General features: G+C 43.4%; 1 protein-coding gene across 1 annotated transcript in view; it reads left to right on the forward strand.

Moving 5' to 3' along the window:
• Positions 1-20,353, forward strand: part of LOC310668789 (putative helicase senataxin) — a gene marked incomplete at its 3' end in the record, with an annotated part of 486,105 nt that overhangs the window by 61,763 nt on the left and 403,989 nt on the right. The window lies entirely within an intron of this gene.

The raw sequence follows: 20,353 nt of genomic DNA on the forward strand, positions 1-20,353 counted from the left end.
AATCCTTTACAAAAGGCTTTTCCCAGACTTTAGTTTGCAACGTCTTTGCTTTGATCTATTTACAAAGAGGAAGGCGGATTTCCTGTTTAGAACCTTCCCGTTTCGGTGCCAAATTAAAATGTTTAAAGATCCAATTTTCCGTTCTACTCACGAGTAGTTGTTTAAAGTCCAATTGTCCACAGGAAAAAGTCAGCGCTCTCCGGCAACAGCAATGCGGCTTCGCTCCGTGAAAGAAGCAGTCGATTCAAAGCACCGCGCCGCTCACCCCACGTCGCTATGGATCCCGAAACCGGGCTTCCCCGTGAGTAGGGGAGGCGCAAAAGGTGCCAGCCGAATCCCACGTCCACAGGCTTCTCCCGCCTGTGGCTTTTAATGGGTCTTCGCCTTCGCCGTGGCGACCAGACCCTGATTTCCACGGAGCGGATTCCTCCCGATCAGAGGAAACCCACCATTGCCGGAGGCGCTAACCTGGAAGTCCCACCTTACCAAACTTCTTGCAGTCCTACTAGCGTAATCTGTTCATCACAATTACTTTTCAAATAGTTCATATATTTACTCCAGTCTTCTACGAATCCCTGATCCCGCAGGTTTCAAATCCTTCCTGTTACCGGTAATTTATCTACAGGTGAAACTCAGAAAATTAGAATATCGTGGAAAAGTTTATTTATTTCAGTAATTCAACTTAAAAGGTGAAACTAATATATGAGATAGACTCATGACATGCAAAACGATACATGCCAAGCCCTTATTTGTTATAATTGTGATGATTATGGGGTACAGCTGATAAAACCCCCAAATTAACAATCTCAGAAAATTAGAATATTGTGAAAAGGTGCAGTAGCTATTCAATCCATAACACCTGAAATGGTTTCAGTAGGAAGCACAATCATGGGGAAGGCTGCTGACCTGACAGTTGTGCAGAAAGCCATCATTGAGACCCTCCATAAGGAGGGAAAGCCTCAAAGGATAATTGCAGAAGAAGTTGGATGTTCCCAAAGTGCTGTATCAAAGCACATTAATGGAAAGTTATGCGGAAGGGGAAAGGTATTTAAATACCTTTTTAATTTCATTATACAGTGGTGCCCCGCAAGACGAATGCCTCGCAAGACGGAAAACCCGGTAGACGAAAGGGTTTTCCGTTTTTCAATGCGCTTCGCATTGAATTTCTCTATGGGCTTGCTTCGCAAGACGAAAATGGGCTTGCTTCCCTTAAGCCTTTAATAGCCGCTAATAGCCGCTAAACCGCTAATAGCGCTAATCCGCTAATCGGGTTGCTTCGCAAGACGAAAAAACCGCTAGACGAAGAGACTCGCGGAACGGATTCTTTTCGTCTTGCGAGGCACCACTGTACATCATTTCCCAGAAGGTCTTAATCCTTGGGCACGTCCACCAAAGTTGAAAGAAGGTACCTTCCGTCTCTTTACATTTCCAACATTTATTATTGGGCAAATGATAGATTTTTAAAATATATATATATATAATATTTTATTGGATTTTACAATAAGTGAACAAAAAATAGAACACAACACAACAAATCGAAAAAACAAGAGAGAAAATACAACAACATACAAACACCAAACAACAGAATATATAAAAGAGAAAAAAATAAAGATATTAAAAACAATTTTTGTCTCCTTATATTCTTTGCATTAACTTGTTTCTGCGACTTCCCCAGACCTCCCTTCTCTGTATTCCAGATCATATATTATGTCAGCAAATTCCTTCCCTCTGTCATATTTTGATTTTATCATAGTCTTAATGTCTTAATATAATTACATTTCCTTATATCTTAAACTAATAGATCTTTTCCTTTACACTTTTTTACTAATAACCTTTTACATTCAATCTGGTGTCATCAAGCATTCATTATCTTATAGTGTTTCTGTAAATAGTATTTAAATTTCCTCCAATCTTCCTTCACCGTCTCTTCTCCCTGGTCTCTGATTCTGCCCGTCATTTCTGCCAATTCCATGTAGTCAATGACTTTCATCTGCCATTCTTCCAGCGTGGGTAGCTCCTGTGTCTTCCAATACTGTGCGATGAGTATTCTTGCTGCTGTTGTAGCGTACATAAAAAATGTCCTGTCCTTCTTATGCACCTGTTGGCCGACCATGCCCAGGAGAAAGGCCTCTGGTTTCTTCGGGAAGGTGTATTTAAACACTTTTTTCAGTTCATTATAAATCATCTCCCAGAAGGTCTTGATCCTTGGGCACGTCCACCAAAGGTGAAAGAATGTACCATCAACCTCTTTACATTTCCAGCTTGACTGGTGTCATGTACCATCTGTATATCATTTTCATAATATTGTCTCTTAGGGCATTACATGCCGTAAATTTCATACCAGTGGTCCATAACCGTTCCCAGTCAGCTAGCATTATATTATGACCAACATCTTGTGCCCACTTAATCATTGCAGATTTCACTTCCTCATCCTGTGTATTCCATTTCAACAGCAAGTTGTACATTCTTGACAAGATCTTAGTTTTGGGTTCTAACAGTTCTGTTTCCAATTTTGATTTTTCCACCTGGAAACCAATTTTTCTGTCCAATTTATAAGCCTCCATTATCTGATGGTAATGAAGCCAATCACAGACTCTGCTTTTTAGTTTATCAAAACTCTGCAATTTCAATTTGTCTCCATCTTGTTCTAAAATCTCCCAATATTTTGGCCAATTGGCCTCCATATTGAGTTTTTTTAGTGCTTTTGCTTCCATTGGAGACAACCACCTTGGAGTCTTATTCTCAAGTAGATCTTTATATCTAGTCCATACATTAAACAGTGCTTTCCTGACAATGTGAATTTTAAACATTCTATGCACTTTAACCTTGTCATACCATAGATATGCATGCCAACCAAACACATTGTTAAATCCTTCTAGATCCAGTATATCTGTATTTTCAAGAAGCAGCCATTCCTTCAGCCAGCAAAAAGCTGCTGCTTCATAATAAAGTTTCAAGTCTGGCAGGGCAAATCCTCCTCTTTCCTTTGTATCCGTTAATATTTTAAATTTTATCCTTGGCTTTTTGCCCTGCCAGACAAAGCAATCAGTTTTATCAATGAAGCAATCAGTTTTATCAATGATCTGCAATGTCTGGAATAAAAACAACATTCTTGGCAATACATTCATCTTTATCACAGCAATACGACCCAATAGTGAGAGTTTCAAGTTAGACCATATTTCTAGATCTTTCTTTATCTCCGTCCAACATTTGTCATAGTTATCTTTATATCAATTCCCATTTTTAGCAGTCATAATAATTCCCAAATATTTCACTTTTTTCACCACTGTCAAACCTGTCTCATTCTGAAACCTTTCTTTCTCAATTTCTGTTAAATTCTTTACCAAAACCTTAGTTTTTGTTTTATTTAATTTAAAACCTGCCAATCGACCAAACTCCTGAATCAGTTCTAAAACTCTTTTCACACTAGATTCTGGCTCCTGTAGTGTCAAAACTAGATCATCTGCAAATGCTCTTAATTTATATTGTTTAGCTCCGACCTGTATCCCTCTGACCATTTGGTCCTAATGATAGATTTTTGCCAGCTTGACTGGTGTTATGTACCACCTGTAAATCATTTTCATTAAATTCTCCTTTAAGGCATTCCATGCCGTAAACTTCATACCTGTGGTCCATACCTGTGGACTTTGGCACCTGCCCACACTGTCAAAAGTACCAAAACCTGGTTCAATGCCCATGGGGTTACTGTGCTTGATTGGCCAGCAAACTCACCTGACCTGAACCCTATGGAGAATCTATGGGGCATTGCCAAGAGAAAGATGAGAGACATGAGACCGAGCAATGCAGAAGAGCTGAAGGCTGCTATTGAAGCATCCTGGTCTTCCATAACACCTCTGCAGTGCCACAGGCTGATAGCATCTATGCCACGCCGCATTGAGGCAGTAATTGATGCAAAAGGGGCCCAAACCAAGTACTGAGTACATATGCATGCTTCTACTTCTCAGAGGTCCAATATTGCTCTATTTGCAGTCCTTGTTTTGCTGATTTCATTTAATATTCTAATTTTCTGAGATTGTTAATTTGGGGTTTTCATCAGCTGTACAGCATGATCATCACAATTATAACAAATAAAGGCTTGACATATCTTGCTTTGCATGTCATGAGTCTATCTCATATATTAGTTTCACCTTTTAAGTTGAATTACTGAAATAAATGAACTTTTCGACGATATTCTAATTTTCCAAGTTTCACCTGTAATTCTGCATAGTCCATCAACTTCACCCTCCATTCTTCTTTCGCTGGTAGTTCTTCTTGCTTCCATTTTTGTGCCAATAATATTCTTGCTGCAGTCATTGCATATAAAAACAACTTACAATCCTGTCTATTAATATCATCTCCTACAATGCCAAGTAAAAATGCTTCTGGTTTCTTAATCAATGCATATTTCAACATCTTTTTCATCTCATTATATCATTTCCCGGAAGCTTTTCACTTTTTTACATTCCCATCAGATGTGATAAAAAGGTCTTTCCTTTTCTTTACATTTCCAACATTTATTACTTATTTTATACATTTTAGCTAATTTTAGTGGGGTGATCTAACACCTATACATCATTTTCATCACATTTTCTTTCAAAACATTGCATGCAGTAAATTTTAATCCTTCCTTCCACAGTTTTCCCCAATCTTTTAACTGTATATTATACCCAAAATCTTTGGCCCAGTGTTTCATAACCGACTTTACCTCTTCATCTTTCAAATGCCATTCAAGCAGCAATTTATACATTTTAGACAAAAAATTATATTTATTATTCAGTACTTCAATTTCAAATTTTGATTTGTTATCATCAAATCCTTTCCCCCTCAAATCCTGTTTAAACATTTCATTGACTTGGCGATAGTGCAGCCAATCACTTACATATTCTTTAACCTCTTCATAAGGTCCCTTCCCCCCTTCCCCCCTTCCCCCCTTTCCTTTTCCTTTTCCTTCTTTCTTTCTTTTTTAGAACAATGGCCTTTAATGAAATTGCATGAGAATATTTCGATCACATCCTAACTTTCCTTTTTCCCCCAATAATTTTTATTAAGTTTCCTTTTACCAGATCAAACATATCATACCAATTAATCCAAATTATATCAATACACATCCTAAAGTCCAAATGTTATCCAAATTAAAGTCCAAATGTTTTCCTACATATTACAGAATACAATCAAGCTGCAAAAACACTAATTAAGAGTTGGTAAACAGTTTAACAGAAAATAATACCATGTGCCTCCCATCAGACTCGAGCCACATTTTCCCAAGGTTTAAGGTATCCTGAGAAGGTTAAAGGGCAAAGAGCTAATGGGAAAAGCAGCTGGCTGGGAAAGGGGGGTGTAAAATGAAGAGGTTTTTCTCTTTACTGAGTTTCTTTTACTCTGCAAAGCCCTTTTCTTCTAAAAAGCTATGTTATGTATGAGACTTGTTGACTTTAATGATGCAAAGGATTTAGAAAGTAAGAAATGCTAGATTCTTATGTTAGATTCTTATTTCATTGATGGTGTGTGAGAATATGAACCCAAGATCTCTGTTTAAGATAGAATTTAAAACCATGAGCCATCTGTTTTAGCCATTTGCCCCTGTTGCCAGGGGCAGAAGGGCAAAAGGGCAAAAGGGCAGCAGGGGCAAAAGGTGATCTGGTAATTAAGGTGCCTTGTCAGGCAAATGTAAGATATATGGCTACTTGTCTGCCATTTATGAATAGAAGGAAATATAGCTCTTTGTCTCCCATAAAAGGTAATAGGAAATGGGTGTATCTTTTATGATTGGTTCTAGCAAACAGCCAATAGGAATTTCAACCAGGCTGATTGGACAGAGGCAGCCAAAGGAGGAGCAAGGGGGCTGGGCTGAGGAAATATAAGTGCTGGTCACCAGGGCTGGAGTGGGCACAGCTTTGGTAATCATATACCACTGTGCCTATCGTTTATTTGTCTGACAAATAAATTATTATTTTAATTTCTCTATTGCTGAGTTGAATATTTCATTCCAGCTAAGCGTTAACCACAAGCAGGGTGCTACAGTGCCTCAGCATTTGACGCTGCTTCTGTGCAGCCTCACCAGTGCACTGTGCTCACTAGAAAGACTCCCTTAAAAATCCATTCTTTGCCAGACTCATTTTGGCACCAATGCTCTCCCTGATAACAACAACAACAACAACAACAACGATTTATTATTTATACCCCGCCCATCTGGCTGGGCTACCCCACCCACTCTGGGCGGCTTCCAACAAAATATGAAAATAGAGTAATCCATCAAACATTAAAAGCTTCCCTAAACAGGGCTGCCTTCAGATGTCTTCTAAAAGTCTGGTAGTTGTTGTTCTCTTGGACATCTGGTGGGAGGGTGTTCCACAGGGCAGGTGCCACCACCGAGAAGGCCCTCTGCCTGGTTCCCTGTAACTTGGCTTCTCGCAGCGAGGGAACCTCCAGAAGGCCCTTGGAGATGGACCCAGGTGTCCGGGCAGAACAATGGGGGTGGAGACGCTCCTTCAGGTATACTGGACCGAAACCGTTTGGGGCTTTAAAGGTCAGCATCAACACTTTGAATTGTGCTCAGAAACGTACTGGGAGCCAATGTAGGTCTTCCAAGACCGGCGTTATGTGGTCTCAGCAGCCACACCCAGTCACCAGTCTAGCTGCCGCATTCTGGATTCATTGCAGTTTCCGAGTCACCTTCAAAGGTAGCCCCATGTACAGCACATGACAGTAGTCCAAGCGGGAGATAACTAGAGCATGCACCACTCTGGCGAGACAGTCTGCAGGCAGGGAGGGTCTCATCCTGTGTACCAGATGGAGCTGGTAAACAGCTGCCCTGGACACAGAATTGACCTGCGCCTCCGTGGACAGCTGAAGGAGAAAAATTATCATTTCCTTAATAACAATTTAAATAGTGTATTTAACTAAAACAATAAAATTATAGCATATGTATCCATGTTTGTTAACTGCTGTGGTTAAACATGTCAGTGTTTGTAAAAAGCAAAAAAAAGAAGGAAAGGGTTCTGACCTCCCTTTGTCTCCTCAGCCTGGTCCTCGGACCCTTGTCGGCACAAAAGAGTCCACGAGAATATCCTTGCAGTTTAATTCTTAAAAGTCTTTGTGCAAAACACAACTGAATAACTATACACACCAGCACCAACCAACCCAAACACCAGCCTCAGCACAAATTAACATTTCTCATTTTATATATACAACCTGCTGCAGGCTGCTGAGTCATGCTGACCCAGCTTTACTCGCATTAAAGAAACAGTGGCCATTTTAGCCGTGACACCCCTTCTGTTTCTTAAATGCGAAAAACCCCAACAGAAACAATACATACATACACTATATACATAAACCCAGTTTTGTCATCAATTCATTATGGCATGTTGCTGGCAAAGGCTTGGTAAACAAATCAGCAATATTATCTTGTGAGTGACAATACTCCAGTTTGATCACCCCATTCTGTACACAATCTCTCACATTCGCATGACTGATAGCAATATGTTTGGATGCGGATTTCATTATTTCTGAGCCCGTTAATGCAATGCATGATTGGTTATCTTCGGGCCTGACAAGATGTCTCGGGAAGTGTGCTGTCTCCCCGGGGCTAAGATCCAAGATGTAACTGAACGACTGCCAGGAATCATAAAACCCACTGACAAATACCCCTTCCTCTTGGTTCATGTGGGAACCAATGACACTGCAAGCAATAGCCTCCAGAAGATCAAAAGAGACTACGAAGCTCTGGGCAGGAAATTGAAGCAATTAAATGCACAAATCGTCATCTCATCTGTCCTCCCAGTTGAACGACGTGGCCCAGGGAGAGAGGGGAAAATAGTGGAAGTAAACAGCTGGCTTCGCAAATGGTGTAAAGAGGAACGGTTTGGATTCTTAGATCACGGACTGCAGTTTCTTGAAGATGGACTTCTGGCAAGCGATGGGCTGCACCTCACAACGGTTGGGAGGAATGTTTTTGCCAAAAAACTCAGAAACCTCATCAGGAGGGCTTTAAACTGACTAATGTGGGGGAGGGAGACAGTGCTCCTGAAGGTAGGAGTCTATCAATTGATGAAGATGATCATCCAAATGTCATAGACCAAATGGAGCAAACAGCAAGCAGATCTAGTGGTGGGAGGAAAAAATCCTTAAATAAGAGACACGGGGGAATGACTAATGGACTTCAATGTCTGTACACTAATGCACAAAGCATGGGAAATAAACAAGATGAGCTTGAGCTCTTGGTACAGCAAACTAAATATGACATAACAGGCATCACTGAAACCTGGTGGGATAAGTCCCACGATTGGAATGTAAAAATGGAGGGATACAATCTATTTCAGAGAAACAGACCAGACAAGAAAGGAGGAGGAGTGGCGTTATATGTCAGGGATGTGTATACCTGTGAAGAGATCCAAGATTTAGAACCTCAAAGCCAAAGTGAGAGCATTTGGGTCAAAATTAAGGGAGAGAAGAATAACAGTGACCTCATTGTGGGAGTTTACTATAGATCCCCAAGCCAAACGGAGGACATGGATGATGCCTTCCTGGAACAGATGGCCAAGCAAGCAAAACGAAGGGAGATAGTAGTAATGGGGGACTTCAATTACCCGGATATTTGTTGGATGTCAAACTCAGCCAAGAGCATAAGGTCAAACAGATTCCTCACTGGCCTTGCAGACAACTTCATTGTCCAGAAAGTGGGAGAAGCAACAAGAGGAACAGTCATTTTAGATCTGGTCCTAACCAATGTCGATGACCTGGTTAATGGGGCAGAAGTGGAAGGATCATTAGGCGCAAGTGATCATGCTCTTCTGAAGTTTACTATACAGCGGAAAGGAGCAGCCAAGCATACTAGGACTCAATTTCTTGACTTTAAGAAAGCCGACTTCATAAAACTTAGGGAAGTGCTGGGTGAGATCCCATGGACAGTAATACTAAAAGGAAAGGGAGTTCATGATGGCTGGGAGTTTGTTAAGAGGGAGATAGTAAAAGCACAACTTCAGGCAATACCAATGAGACGGAAACATGGAAGGTGCCTAAAGAAGCCAGGGTGGCTATCTAAAGAACTTTTAACTGAGTTAAGATTAAAAAAGGATGTGTACAAAAAATGGAAAGGGGGGGAAACCACCAAAGAGGAATTCAAACAAATAGCCAGCACGTGTAGACACAAAGTCAGAAAAGCTAAAGCACAGAATGAACTCAGGCTTGCTAGAGAGGTTAAAAGCAACAAAAAAGGCTTTTATGGGTGTGTTCGTAGCAAAAGGAAGAACAAAGAAACAGTGGGGTCACTCAGAGGAGAAGATGGTGAAATGCAAACAGGGGACACAGAAAGGGCTGAACTCCTCAATGCCTTCTTTGCCTCAGTCTTCTCCGATAAAGAAAACAATGCCCGACCTGAAGAATTTGGAGCAAATGATTCAGTAGAGAAAACACAGCCCAGAATAACTAAGGAGATAGTACAAGAATACTTGGCTAGTTTAGATGTATTCAAGTCTCCAGGGCCAGATGAACTCCATCCAAGAGTATTAAAAGAACTGGCAGATGTGATCTCAGAACCACTGGCAATCATCTTTGAGAATTCCTGGAGAACAGGCGAAGTCCCAGCAGACTGGAGGAGGGCAAATGTCCCTATTTTCAAAAAGGGGAAAAGAGAGGACCCAAATAATTACCGCCCAGTCAGTCTGACATCAATACCAGGGAAGATTCTGGAGCAGATCATTAAGCAAACAATCTGTGAGCACCTAGAAAGGAATGCTGTGATCACCAATAGTCAGCATGGATTTCTGAAAAATAAGTCATGTCAGACGAACCTGATCTCATTTTTTGACAGAATTACAAGCCTGGTAGATGAAGGGAACGCAGTGGATGTAGCCTACCTTGATTTCAGCAAGGCATTTGACAAGGTGCCCCATGATATTCTTGTAAAGAAGCTGGTAAAATGCGGTCTTGACTATGCTACCACTCAGTGGATTTGTAACTGGCTGACTGACCGAACCCAAAGGGTGCTCATCAATGGCTCCTCTTCATCCTGGAGAAGAGTGACTAGTGGGGTGACACAGGGTTCTGTCTTGGGCCCGGTCTTATTCAACATCTTTATCAACGACTTGGATGATGGACTCAAGGGCATCCTGATCAAATTTGCAGATGACACCAAACTGGGAGGGGTGGCTAACACCCCAGAGGACAGGATCACACTTCAAAACGACCTGGACAGATTAGAGAACTGGGCCAAAACAAACAAGATGAATTTTAACAGGGAGAAATGTAAAGTATTGCACTTGGGCAAAAAAAATGAGAGGCACAAATACAAGATGGGTGACACCTGGCTTGAGAGCAGTACATGTGAAAAGGATCTAGGAGTCTTGGTTGACCACAAACTTGACATGAGCCAACAGTGTGACACGGCAGCTAAAAAAGCCAATGCAATTCTGGGCTGCATCAATAGGAGTATAGCATCTAGATCAAGGGAAGTTATAGTGCCACTGTATTCTGCTCTGGTCAGACCTCACCTGGAGTACTGTGTCCAGTTCTGGGCACCACAGTTCAAGGAGGACACTGACAAACTGGAACGTGTCCAGAGGAGGGCAACCCAAATGGTCAAAGGCCTGGAAACGATGCCTTATGAGGAACGGCTAAGGGAGCTGGGCATGTTTAGCCTGGAGAAGAGGAGGTTAAGGGGGGATATGATAGCCATGTTCAAATATATAAAAGGATGTCACATAGAGGAGGGAGAAAGGTTGTTTTCTGCTGCTCCTGAGAAGCGGACACGGAGCAATGGATCCAAACTACAAGAAAGAAGATTCCACCTAAACATTAGGAAGAACTTCCTGACAGTAAGAGCTGTTCGACAGTGGAATTTGCTGCCAAGGAGTGTGGTGGAGTCTCCTTCTTTGGAGGTCTTTAAGCAGAGGCTTGACAACCATATGTCAGGAGTGGTCTGATGGTGGTTCCTGCTTGGCAGGGGGTTGGACTCGATGGCCCTTGTGGTCTCTTCCAACTCTATGATTCTATGATACACTTGGATAGGCAAATCTACTTTACAATCTAGATCTTTTAGTATCTGTATAAACCACATGATTTCATTGCATGCTAGCGACAGGCTCCCATATTCTGCCTCACAGGATGAGGTCGCAACAAATCCTTGTTTCTTTGACCTCCATCCAATTATGGAATTGGCAAACATCATAACCATTCCACTTGTAGATTTTCTGGTAGCTACACAGCTTCCCCAGTATTAACAAATACTTCTAGTTTTTCATCTTGTGTACTAGATATCTTTAAACATACATTTAATGTCCCCCTTTAGATATCTGATAAGCCTTTTCGAAGCACACCAATCGGCAGTACTGGGTTTAGATACACGTTGGCTCAGAACATTTGTAGCACATGCAATGTCTGGCCTTGACCACTGGCTTAAATACAACAGTGATCCTATTTTTGAGTGATACAACTCAGGCTGATCAAATTCATCATCACACACTGTCTTTGGGAAATCTGGTGTCATGGGGGTTTGAACTGGCTTGCAGTTTTCCATGCCAAACTGCTCTATCAAATGAAGAATTTTCTCTTTTTGACTCAATAGGAAGCTTCCATCTGCTTCCTGCCTTACTTCTACTCCCAAGTAATTGCTTACAGGCCCTAAGGCTTTAAGCTTAAACCTCTTTTCCAGTTGACTTGTGAGCTTCTGGATCTCATCTGTGGAACTCCCTACTACAAGCAAATTATCAACAAAGACTAAGAGCATTAGATATTTGTTGCCTGTCCCCTTGGTGTACAGACATGGATCAGCCACACTCCTTTTAAAACCAAGTTTTACAAGGGCTTCATTTAAACACTGGTTCCAACACCTTCCACTTTGTTTGAGACCGTAAACAGCCTTTCTCAAACACCAGACTGCACCATTCCCCTCTTCAAAACCAGGGGGTTGTCTCATTAACACTTCATGGTCTAAATTTGCATGCAGATATGCAGCATCAACATCAAAATGGTGCACTGCTAGTTGTCTTACAGCAGCAATGGAAAGCATTAAACGAAAAGTTTCACTCTTTACAGTGGGAGAAAACACTTCATCATAACTCTCCCCTTTAATCTGAATGAACCCTCTGGCTACTAATCTGGCTCGAAAACTGGTTCCCCAGATGCAAGGGTTTTCCTTTTGTAAACCCACTTGCATGACACCACTCTGCCACTAGGTGGCGGCATTATGACCTCAAACACTTTGCTACGTTTAAAAGACTCCATTTCTTCTTTCATAGCTTGTTCCCACAAAGCACGTTCCCCAGGGGGTAAGTCTAAGACTTCATTATAACTTTGTGGTTCCACACAACTCACATTGCATACTCTCACTCCTCCTAGGGGCAAACGCTGAGGAGGTACACCCTTGTTTGAACGCTGGGAGCGTCTAGGCACAATTACTTCTTCTTCCAATGTGGTGTAGTGGTTAAGAGCGGTAGTCTCATAATCTGGGGAACCGGGTTCGCGTCTCCGCTCCTCCACATTCAGCTGCTGGGTGACCTTGGGCCAGTCACACTTCTTTGAAGTCTCTCAGTCTCACTCACCTCACAGAGTGTTTGTTGTGGGGGAGGAAGAGAAAGGAGAATGTTAGCCGCTTTGAGACTCCTTCGGGTAGTGATAAAGCGGGATATCAAATCCAAACTCTTCTTCTTCTTCTTCCCCCCTTATCTCTGGCTCTTCTTCCTCTTCCTCTAGAGAAGAAGTATTATCTATTGCCACATCTTTTGGGGAAATCTGTGCCGCCGCCTCCTCATCCTGCTCCTGCGTTGCCAATGGCTGAGAAGAAGCCTCTTCTCTTACTTGCAGGGGCAATAGGCAATCTGGGTTGGCATGGATCACAGTCCATCTGTCCTGGTCAGCGAAGTCTGCACTTCTTGACAGAACCACGTGTCCTGGGCGTAAATTGAAACGCCACCCTTTGCCATAGGACTGATATCCCACAAACCGCAGTTTCTGCGCTCTAGCGCCCCCTTTCTGGCCCTGAGCTTTGGGGATATTTACATGTGCCCAAGAACCCCAGTTATGGAGCATTTTCCAATCTGGTTCTTTCCCAAACAATACACGATAAGGAATATCTTTTATAGAGCTAGACCAGGTTCTATTAATCAAAAAGTTCGCTGTCAGAAAAGCCTCGCCACACAGCCTATGGTTGTGGCCCAATCCTGCATCCACTAGCAGGCAGTCCTTTACTGACTGTATTACAGCCCCACATCTTTCACACAGACCATTTTCAGCAGGGCTATAAGGGTTAGTCAAACGATGGGTGATCCCCTTACGTCGCAACCATGTCCCAAATTGTTTGTTCAGAAATTCTCCACCCCTATCTGTTTGCAACTGCACAACAGGCTGAGTGAAGAGCTTTTCAGCTTGGGCAACCCATTCTCTGAATGTGGGGAAACACTCAGATTTCTGCTTTAACAAAAACAACCAACTAAAACGTGATTTATCATCAATTACCAGAAAAGCATATCTGGCGCCCCCTTCAGTCTTCTGTGGAAAAGGGCCTATCACGTCACAATGGACAAGTTCTAAAACCTCTTTAGATACTCTGTCGCTTTTAGAAGCCACAGGCTTCCTCTTAGATTTGGCCATTTTACATACATTGCAATCTAGGAAACAGTTACAGCTATTTACTTTTAGATTCTTGCACTCCTTTTGCATTTCTGAAAGCACACGGAAAATGGCGTGACCCAGTTTTCTGTGCAGTTCATGTACACACCCCTTATGAACTGGCAAATTATCCTGAAACACCTGGGCTGCTTTAACAGGCTTGTCCTGCATTACATATAACCCATTTTCCAACTTTGCATGGCCACATACCTGAGTTCCATTCTTTATCAGACAACCATCCTGCATGAACTTAACACTATACCCTGCATTAATCAAACAGCTTACAAACAGCAAACAATAGTCCAAACTGCTGACAAACAGTCTCTGGTAGTGTTCAAGCACTGCAGGAAACATGTTCCCTGGCCATCAATCTTGCTTCTACGACAATCAGCATGATAAATTGAGTCTTTTCCATCGGCTGGCTTCCCCAGGGTCTTAAAGTCCTCCCGACTGTTGCAGATAATCCTGCTGCTACCAGAGTCCAGCAACCATATTCCTCAAGGTATCTTCCTCTCCTCCCAAGAAAATGCAGACACAAACTGAGCAGAACGCGTGTTCTTCTTCCCTGAAGAGAACCCCTTCTGCTTATGTTTCTGCATTGATTGCTGTCTCTGCTCCATGTCGTCTCCTGGAAGTCTAGCCCTGCATTGACGTTGGAGATGCCCGGGTTGGCTGCATCTACAGCACCTCCTCACCGCCATAGCCAAGTCCAAACCTTGGCGTTGCTCCATTGGCAGATTCTGCTGCTGGCCCCCTCGGCTGTAACTCCTCCGCTCTTAGAGTTCAGCCTGTCTATCTGACCTTCTTTCTGCTTCTTCGGTCAATCTTCCAACCACATACTCAAGGGTCAGATCTCGGGGACGCATACTCTCCATGCTGTTAATCACAGGCAACCAGCTTTCTTTCTTTCTTTTTTTTAAATAAAATTTATTAGATATTTTATACTTATAAAAAAAACAGTAAAAGAAAAACAATACATAAATTCAACAAACAATACATCAACAATAAAAAGAAAAAAAGAAGAAAATACAATACAACAATACAACATAAGAAAAAAGTACAAAAACACAAATCCAAATTTTTGTATCCATATCTTTCGCTAGCTTATTTCCTCGACTTCCTCGCACCTCCCTTTTTTGTATTCTAGTTCAAATTATCTAGTTCAACAAATCCTTTCCCTCTTCTTCAATTTGGTCTATAATTTATCATAACACAATTTAACTTTCAATTTCCCAATTTACACATTAACGCTTAATGTTCATATAATTCTTAATAACCCTTCTGCTAAAACCATATAACTTCATTCCAGTATTCTTCTAACATTCATTAATTTTGCAATATTTCTGTAAATATACTTTAATTTTTTTCCAATCTTCTTCCATCGACTCTTCTCCCTGGTCTCGGATTCTGCCGGTCATTTCCGCCATTTCCATGTAGTCCATCAGTTTCATCTGCCATTCTTCCCGAGTGGGTAGCTCTTGTGTCTTCCAGTACTTTGCGATAAGTATTCTTGCTGCTGTTGTGGCATACATGAAAAAGGTTCTATTTTTCTTTAACACCAATTGGCCGACCATGCCCAGGAGAAAGGCCTCTGGTTTCTTCAGAAAGGTATATTTAAATACCTTTTTCATTTCGTTATATATCATTTCCCAGAAGGTCTTAATCCTTGGGCACGTCCACCAAAGATGAAAGAAAGTACCTTCCACTTCTTTACATTTCCAGCATTTCTTGTCGGGCAAATGATAGATTTTTGCAAGCTTGACTGGTGTTAAGTACCACCTGTACATCATTTTCATTAAATTCTCCTTTAAGGCATTACATGCCGTAAACTTCATACCAGTGGTCCATAACTGTTCCCAGTCAGCCATCATTATGTTATGTCCAACATCTTGTGCCCATTTAATCATAGCAGATTTCACCATTTCATCTTGAGTATTCCATTTCAACAGCAAGTTATACATTCTTGACAAATTTTTAACTTTGGGTTCTAACAATTCTGTTTCCAACTTTGATTTTTCCACCTGGAAGCCTAATTTTTTGTCAAATTTATATACCTCCTTTATTTGATAATGGAGCCAATCTCTCTCTATTTTTTAATTTTTCAAAACTCTGCAGTTTTAGCCTGTCTCCCTCTTGCTCCAAGATTTCCCACAGGCAACCAGCTTTCAGGCAAACTTGAAAGGATAATGTAGGTTTGGTCAGTCTCATCATAACGCTTACCTCTCTGCTGTAGTTGAAGAAACAGAGATTTCAGCGTTTGAAGATGAGTTGCCAAACCCTCACCTTCTTTCGTAACAGTCCTGAACAGCCTTCTGGTCAGAGAAATTATAGTTCCAGCAGTTTCTCTGACATGCATTGCCCTTAATAAATTCCAGCACTCAAACACTATGCTGGCATTTGCTACATGCAATAACTGAGAGTTGCTCAAACACAGCATAATTTGGGCACGAGCCCTTTCATCTAGCCGTTTTTTCTCAGCAGAGTCCCGTCTCAAAACCTCAGTTTCAACACAGTCCCATAGTCCATCTCTCCTTAACAACTGCTGCATTTTAATTGACCAACTCAGCTAGTTGCTTTCTGAGAGAAGTTCAAAAGGGATGCCTCCCCCAATATTTACAACTTGGGAAGACTGAAAATCTGCCATCTCTGCTGGTGCTTGCTGAGCCCCTTCTGTAGGGCCTCCAGCAAGCTCTCCTGACTCTCTCTTTAGAGTCCGACTGGATGGTCCTGGCTGGCACTCACCGGCTTCTAGCTGCTGCCTCTGTTGACCCTCAGGTCCCGCCTGGCTCTGCAACTGGTGTAGCCGTTCTGTGAGTCGCCTACTGCGGTCCTCTAGCAGTTCAAACTGTTCCAGTAGCCGACACTGAGTGCTTTCCTGATCCTCAGATCCTAGCCGTTCCAGCGTCGCTGCAGACAGTTACAGCTTGTCACCAACTGCTCCAACGCACAGCCACTGGCTTCATACACCACCAGGACTCACCAGCTCGCTGCTCAGATGCTGTCAGTCGTTTTGCACTCTGCACATGCTCAGAAACACTGGGCCCATAACCTGTCAGTGTTTGTAAAAAGCAAAAAAAAAAGAAGGAAAGGGTTCTGACCTCCCTTTGTCTCCTCAGCCTGGTCCTCGGACCCTTGTCGGCACAAAAGAGTCCATGAGAATATCTTTGCAGTTTAATTCTTAAAAGTCTTTGTGCAAAACACAACTGAATAACTATACACACCAGCACTAACCAACCAACCCAAACACCAGCCTCAGCACAAACTAACATTTCTCACTTTATATATACAACCTGCTGCAGGCCGCTGAGTCATGCTGACCCAGCTTTACTCGCATTAAAGAAACAGCGGCCATTTTAGCCGTGACAAAACATGGGGGATTTTTGTTAAAAAAACCCAAAAAACCTTAGACTGAGTTGTAGCACACATGAAAAACTTAAAACAAATACTTCTTTCCTGATGAATAGCCTTTGGACTATAATGTAACTTAAATAGAAAACTATCCTTAGAAAGATCTTTCCTCCAAAAGCATTTTATTTTAAAAATCCAATTTAAATAAAAAACAGATTTTTTAATTATTCTTTTTTAAATCATTGATTTTTATCCACCCTGTTGGGTGTACACATTGAATGTGTCATACCTGGAAAATACCTCTTGCAAGAGCAGCCATAGGAGGTGCGCTCTAGTAGAGGCAACTCCAATGAATTTCATTTAAGATTTCTTGGCTATGTGCCCTGGTTCTTCTTGAAGAAGAGACATTCATCATGAGTTATTCCCTACTCCTTCTCAGACTCTTGTATAATAATAATAATAATAATAATAATAATAATAATAATTTATTTGTACCCCGCCCATCTGGCTGGGTTTCCCTAGCCACTCTGGGCGGCTTCCATAGAAACAAAAAATACAGTAAAATATCACAGATTAAAACCTTCCCTGAACAGTGCTGCCTTAAGATGTCTTCTAAATGTCAGGTAGTTATTTATCGCTTTGACATCTGATGGGAGGGCATTCCACAGGGCGGGTGCCACTACCGAGAAGGCCCTCTGTCTGGTTCCCTGTAGCTTTGCTTCTCGCAATGAGGGAACCGCCAGAAGGCCCTCGGCGCTGGACCTCAGCTTCTGGGCAGAACGATGGGGGTGGAGACGCTCCTTCAGGTATACTGGGCCGAGGCCGTTTAGGGCTTTAAAGGTCAACACCAGCACTTTGAATTGTGCTCGGAAACGTACTGGGAGCCAATGTAGGTCTTTCAAGACCGGTGTTATGTGGTCTTGGCGGTCGCCCCCAGTCACCAGTCTAGCTGCCGCATTCTGGATTAGTTGTAGTTTCTGAGTCACCTTCAAAGGTAGCCCCACGTAGAGCGCATTGCAGTAGTCCAAGCAGGAGATAACTAGAGCATGCACCACTCTGGTGAGACAGTCCGCAGGCAGGTAGGGTCTCAGCCTGCGTACCAGGTGGAGTTGGTAGACAGCTGCCCTGGATACAGAATTGACCTGCGCCTCCATGGACAGCTGTGAGTCCAAAATGACTCCCAGGCTGCGCACCTGGTCCTTCAGGGGCACAGTTACCCTATTCAGGACCAGGGAGTACTCCACACCAGCCCGCCCCCTGTCCCCCCAAAACAGTACTTCTGTCTTGTCAGGATTCAACTTCAATCCATTAGCCGCCATCCATCCTCCAACTGCCTCCAGGCACTCACACAGGACCTTCACTGCCTTCACTGGTTCTGATTTGAAAGAGAGGTAGAGCTGGGTATCATCTGCATATTGATGGACACCCAGTCCAAACCCCCTAATGATCTCTCCCACCGGCTTCATATAGATGTTAAAAAGCATGGGGGAGAGGACGGAACCCTGAGGCACCCCACAAGTGAGGGCCCAGGGGTCTGAACACTCATCCCCCACCGCCACTTTCTGAACACGGCCCAGGAGGAAGGAGTGAAACCACTGTATAACAGTGCCCCCAGCTCCCAGCCCCTCTAGACGGTCCAGAAGGATGTTATGGTCGATTGTATCAAAGGCCGCTGAGAGATCCAGCAGAACTACGAAACAGCTCTCACCTTTGTCCCTATCCCGCCGGAGATCATCAACCAGCGCGACCAAGGCAGTTTCAGTCCCATGGTGAGGCCTGAATACCGATTGGAAGGGATCCAAATGGTCCGCATCCTCCAGGCATGCCTGGAGTTGTTCAGCAACCACGCGCTCAATCACCTTGCCCAAGAATGGAAGATTTGAGACTGGGCGATAGTTGGCCATACTGGCCGGCTCTAAAGATGGTTTTTTAAGAAGCGGTTTAATGACCGCCTCTTTCAGCGGATCTGGGAATGTTCCCTCACAGAGGGAAACATTCACCACCCCTCAGAGAACCTCGCCCAGCACTTCCCGGCTTGCTTTTATTAGCCAGGATGGGCAAGGATCAAGGAGACAGGTGGTTGGTTTCACGCGTCCAAGCAGCCTGTCCACATCCTCGGGGGTAACAGATTGAAATTGATTCCATGCAACTTGACCAGACAGGGCTCTAGCACTCTCCCGCCCCAGCCCTGCTCCCACGGTGGTGTCTAGCTCCTTCTGAATATGAGTGATTTTATCTGCAAAAAACTTTGCAAAATCGTTGCAGGAGATCTTGGGGTCTTTACAAAGGTAAAGGTGGTTCCGTTAAATTGCGAACCACCTGAAAGAGTCTCCTGCTACTATTTTCTGCAGATGCAATAGAGGCGGTGAAGAAAGTCTTCTTCGCCGTCGCTATCGCCACTTGGTAGGCTCGACGTTGAGCTCTAACCTGTGTCCGGTCAGATTCGGAGTGAGTTTTCTGCCACCGATGCTCTAGCCGTCTCAGCGATTGTTTCATCGCCCTCAGCTCCGAAGAAAACCACGGGGCTGTCCAGGCTCCATGCAATCGGAGAGGGCACTTCGGAGCCAGACAGTCGATAGCCCTGGTTAACTCCGCATTCCAGCGGGCCACCAGGGAATCAGCTGAAAGGCCATCAACATGGGCTAAAGCATCCCCTACCACTCTCTGGAAACCATTTGGATCCATTAAGTGGCGGGGGCGGACCATCCGAATTGGTCCCACCTCCCTGCAGAGGGGAAGGGTCGAGGAGAAGTCCAGTTGCACCAGGAAGTGATCTGACCATGGCACTTCTTTTGTTTCACTTTTACTTAGTGTCAGATCACCCACGTCACTAGAGGTGAACACCAGGTCTAAGGCATGTCCATGACTATGAGTTGGGCCAAACTTATTCAGGGACAGCCCCATGGAGGCCATGCTTTCCACGAAGTCCCGAGCAGCCCCTTGTAAGGTCGTGTCGGCATGGATGTTAAAATCCCCTAGGACAACCAAACTAGGTGTCTCCAGGAGAAAATCCGCCACGACCTGAAGCAGCTCGGACAGGGAATCCTTGGTGCAGCGGGGAGGTCGGTACACCAGAAGGAATCCTGTACTGCCCCTATTGCCCAACTTCCAGAACATGCACTCAGAGAACTGGATCTTCCCAGTAGGACGCCTGGTGCAAGGTAGTGACTTCCTAAAAATCACTGCAACCCCCCCTCCCCGCCCACATGACCTGGGTTGCTGTGCGTAAGAGAAACCTGGTGGGCAAGCAGCGGCAAGGACAGGCCCATCTGCTTCCTCCAACCAGGTCTCTGTCACACATGCCAGGTCAAATCCTCCATCCACAATCAAGTCGTGGATGGCAGTGGTTTTATTCATCATTGACCTGGCATTGCACAGCAACACTTTCAGGTCATATGGGTTT

Source organism: Podarcis tiliguerta (genome assembly GCF_965153285.1).
Source record: "Podarcis tiliguerta genome assembly, chromosome: W".
Taxonomy (NCBI): Eukaryota; Metazoa; Chordata; class Lepidosauria; order Squamata; family Lacertidae; genus Podarcis; species Podarcis tiliguerta.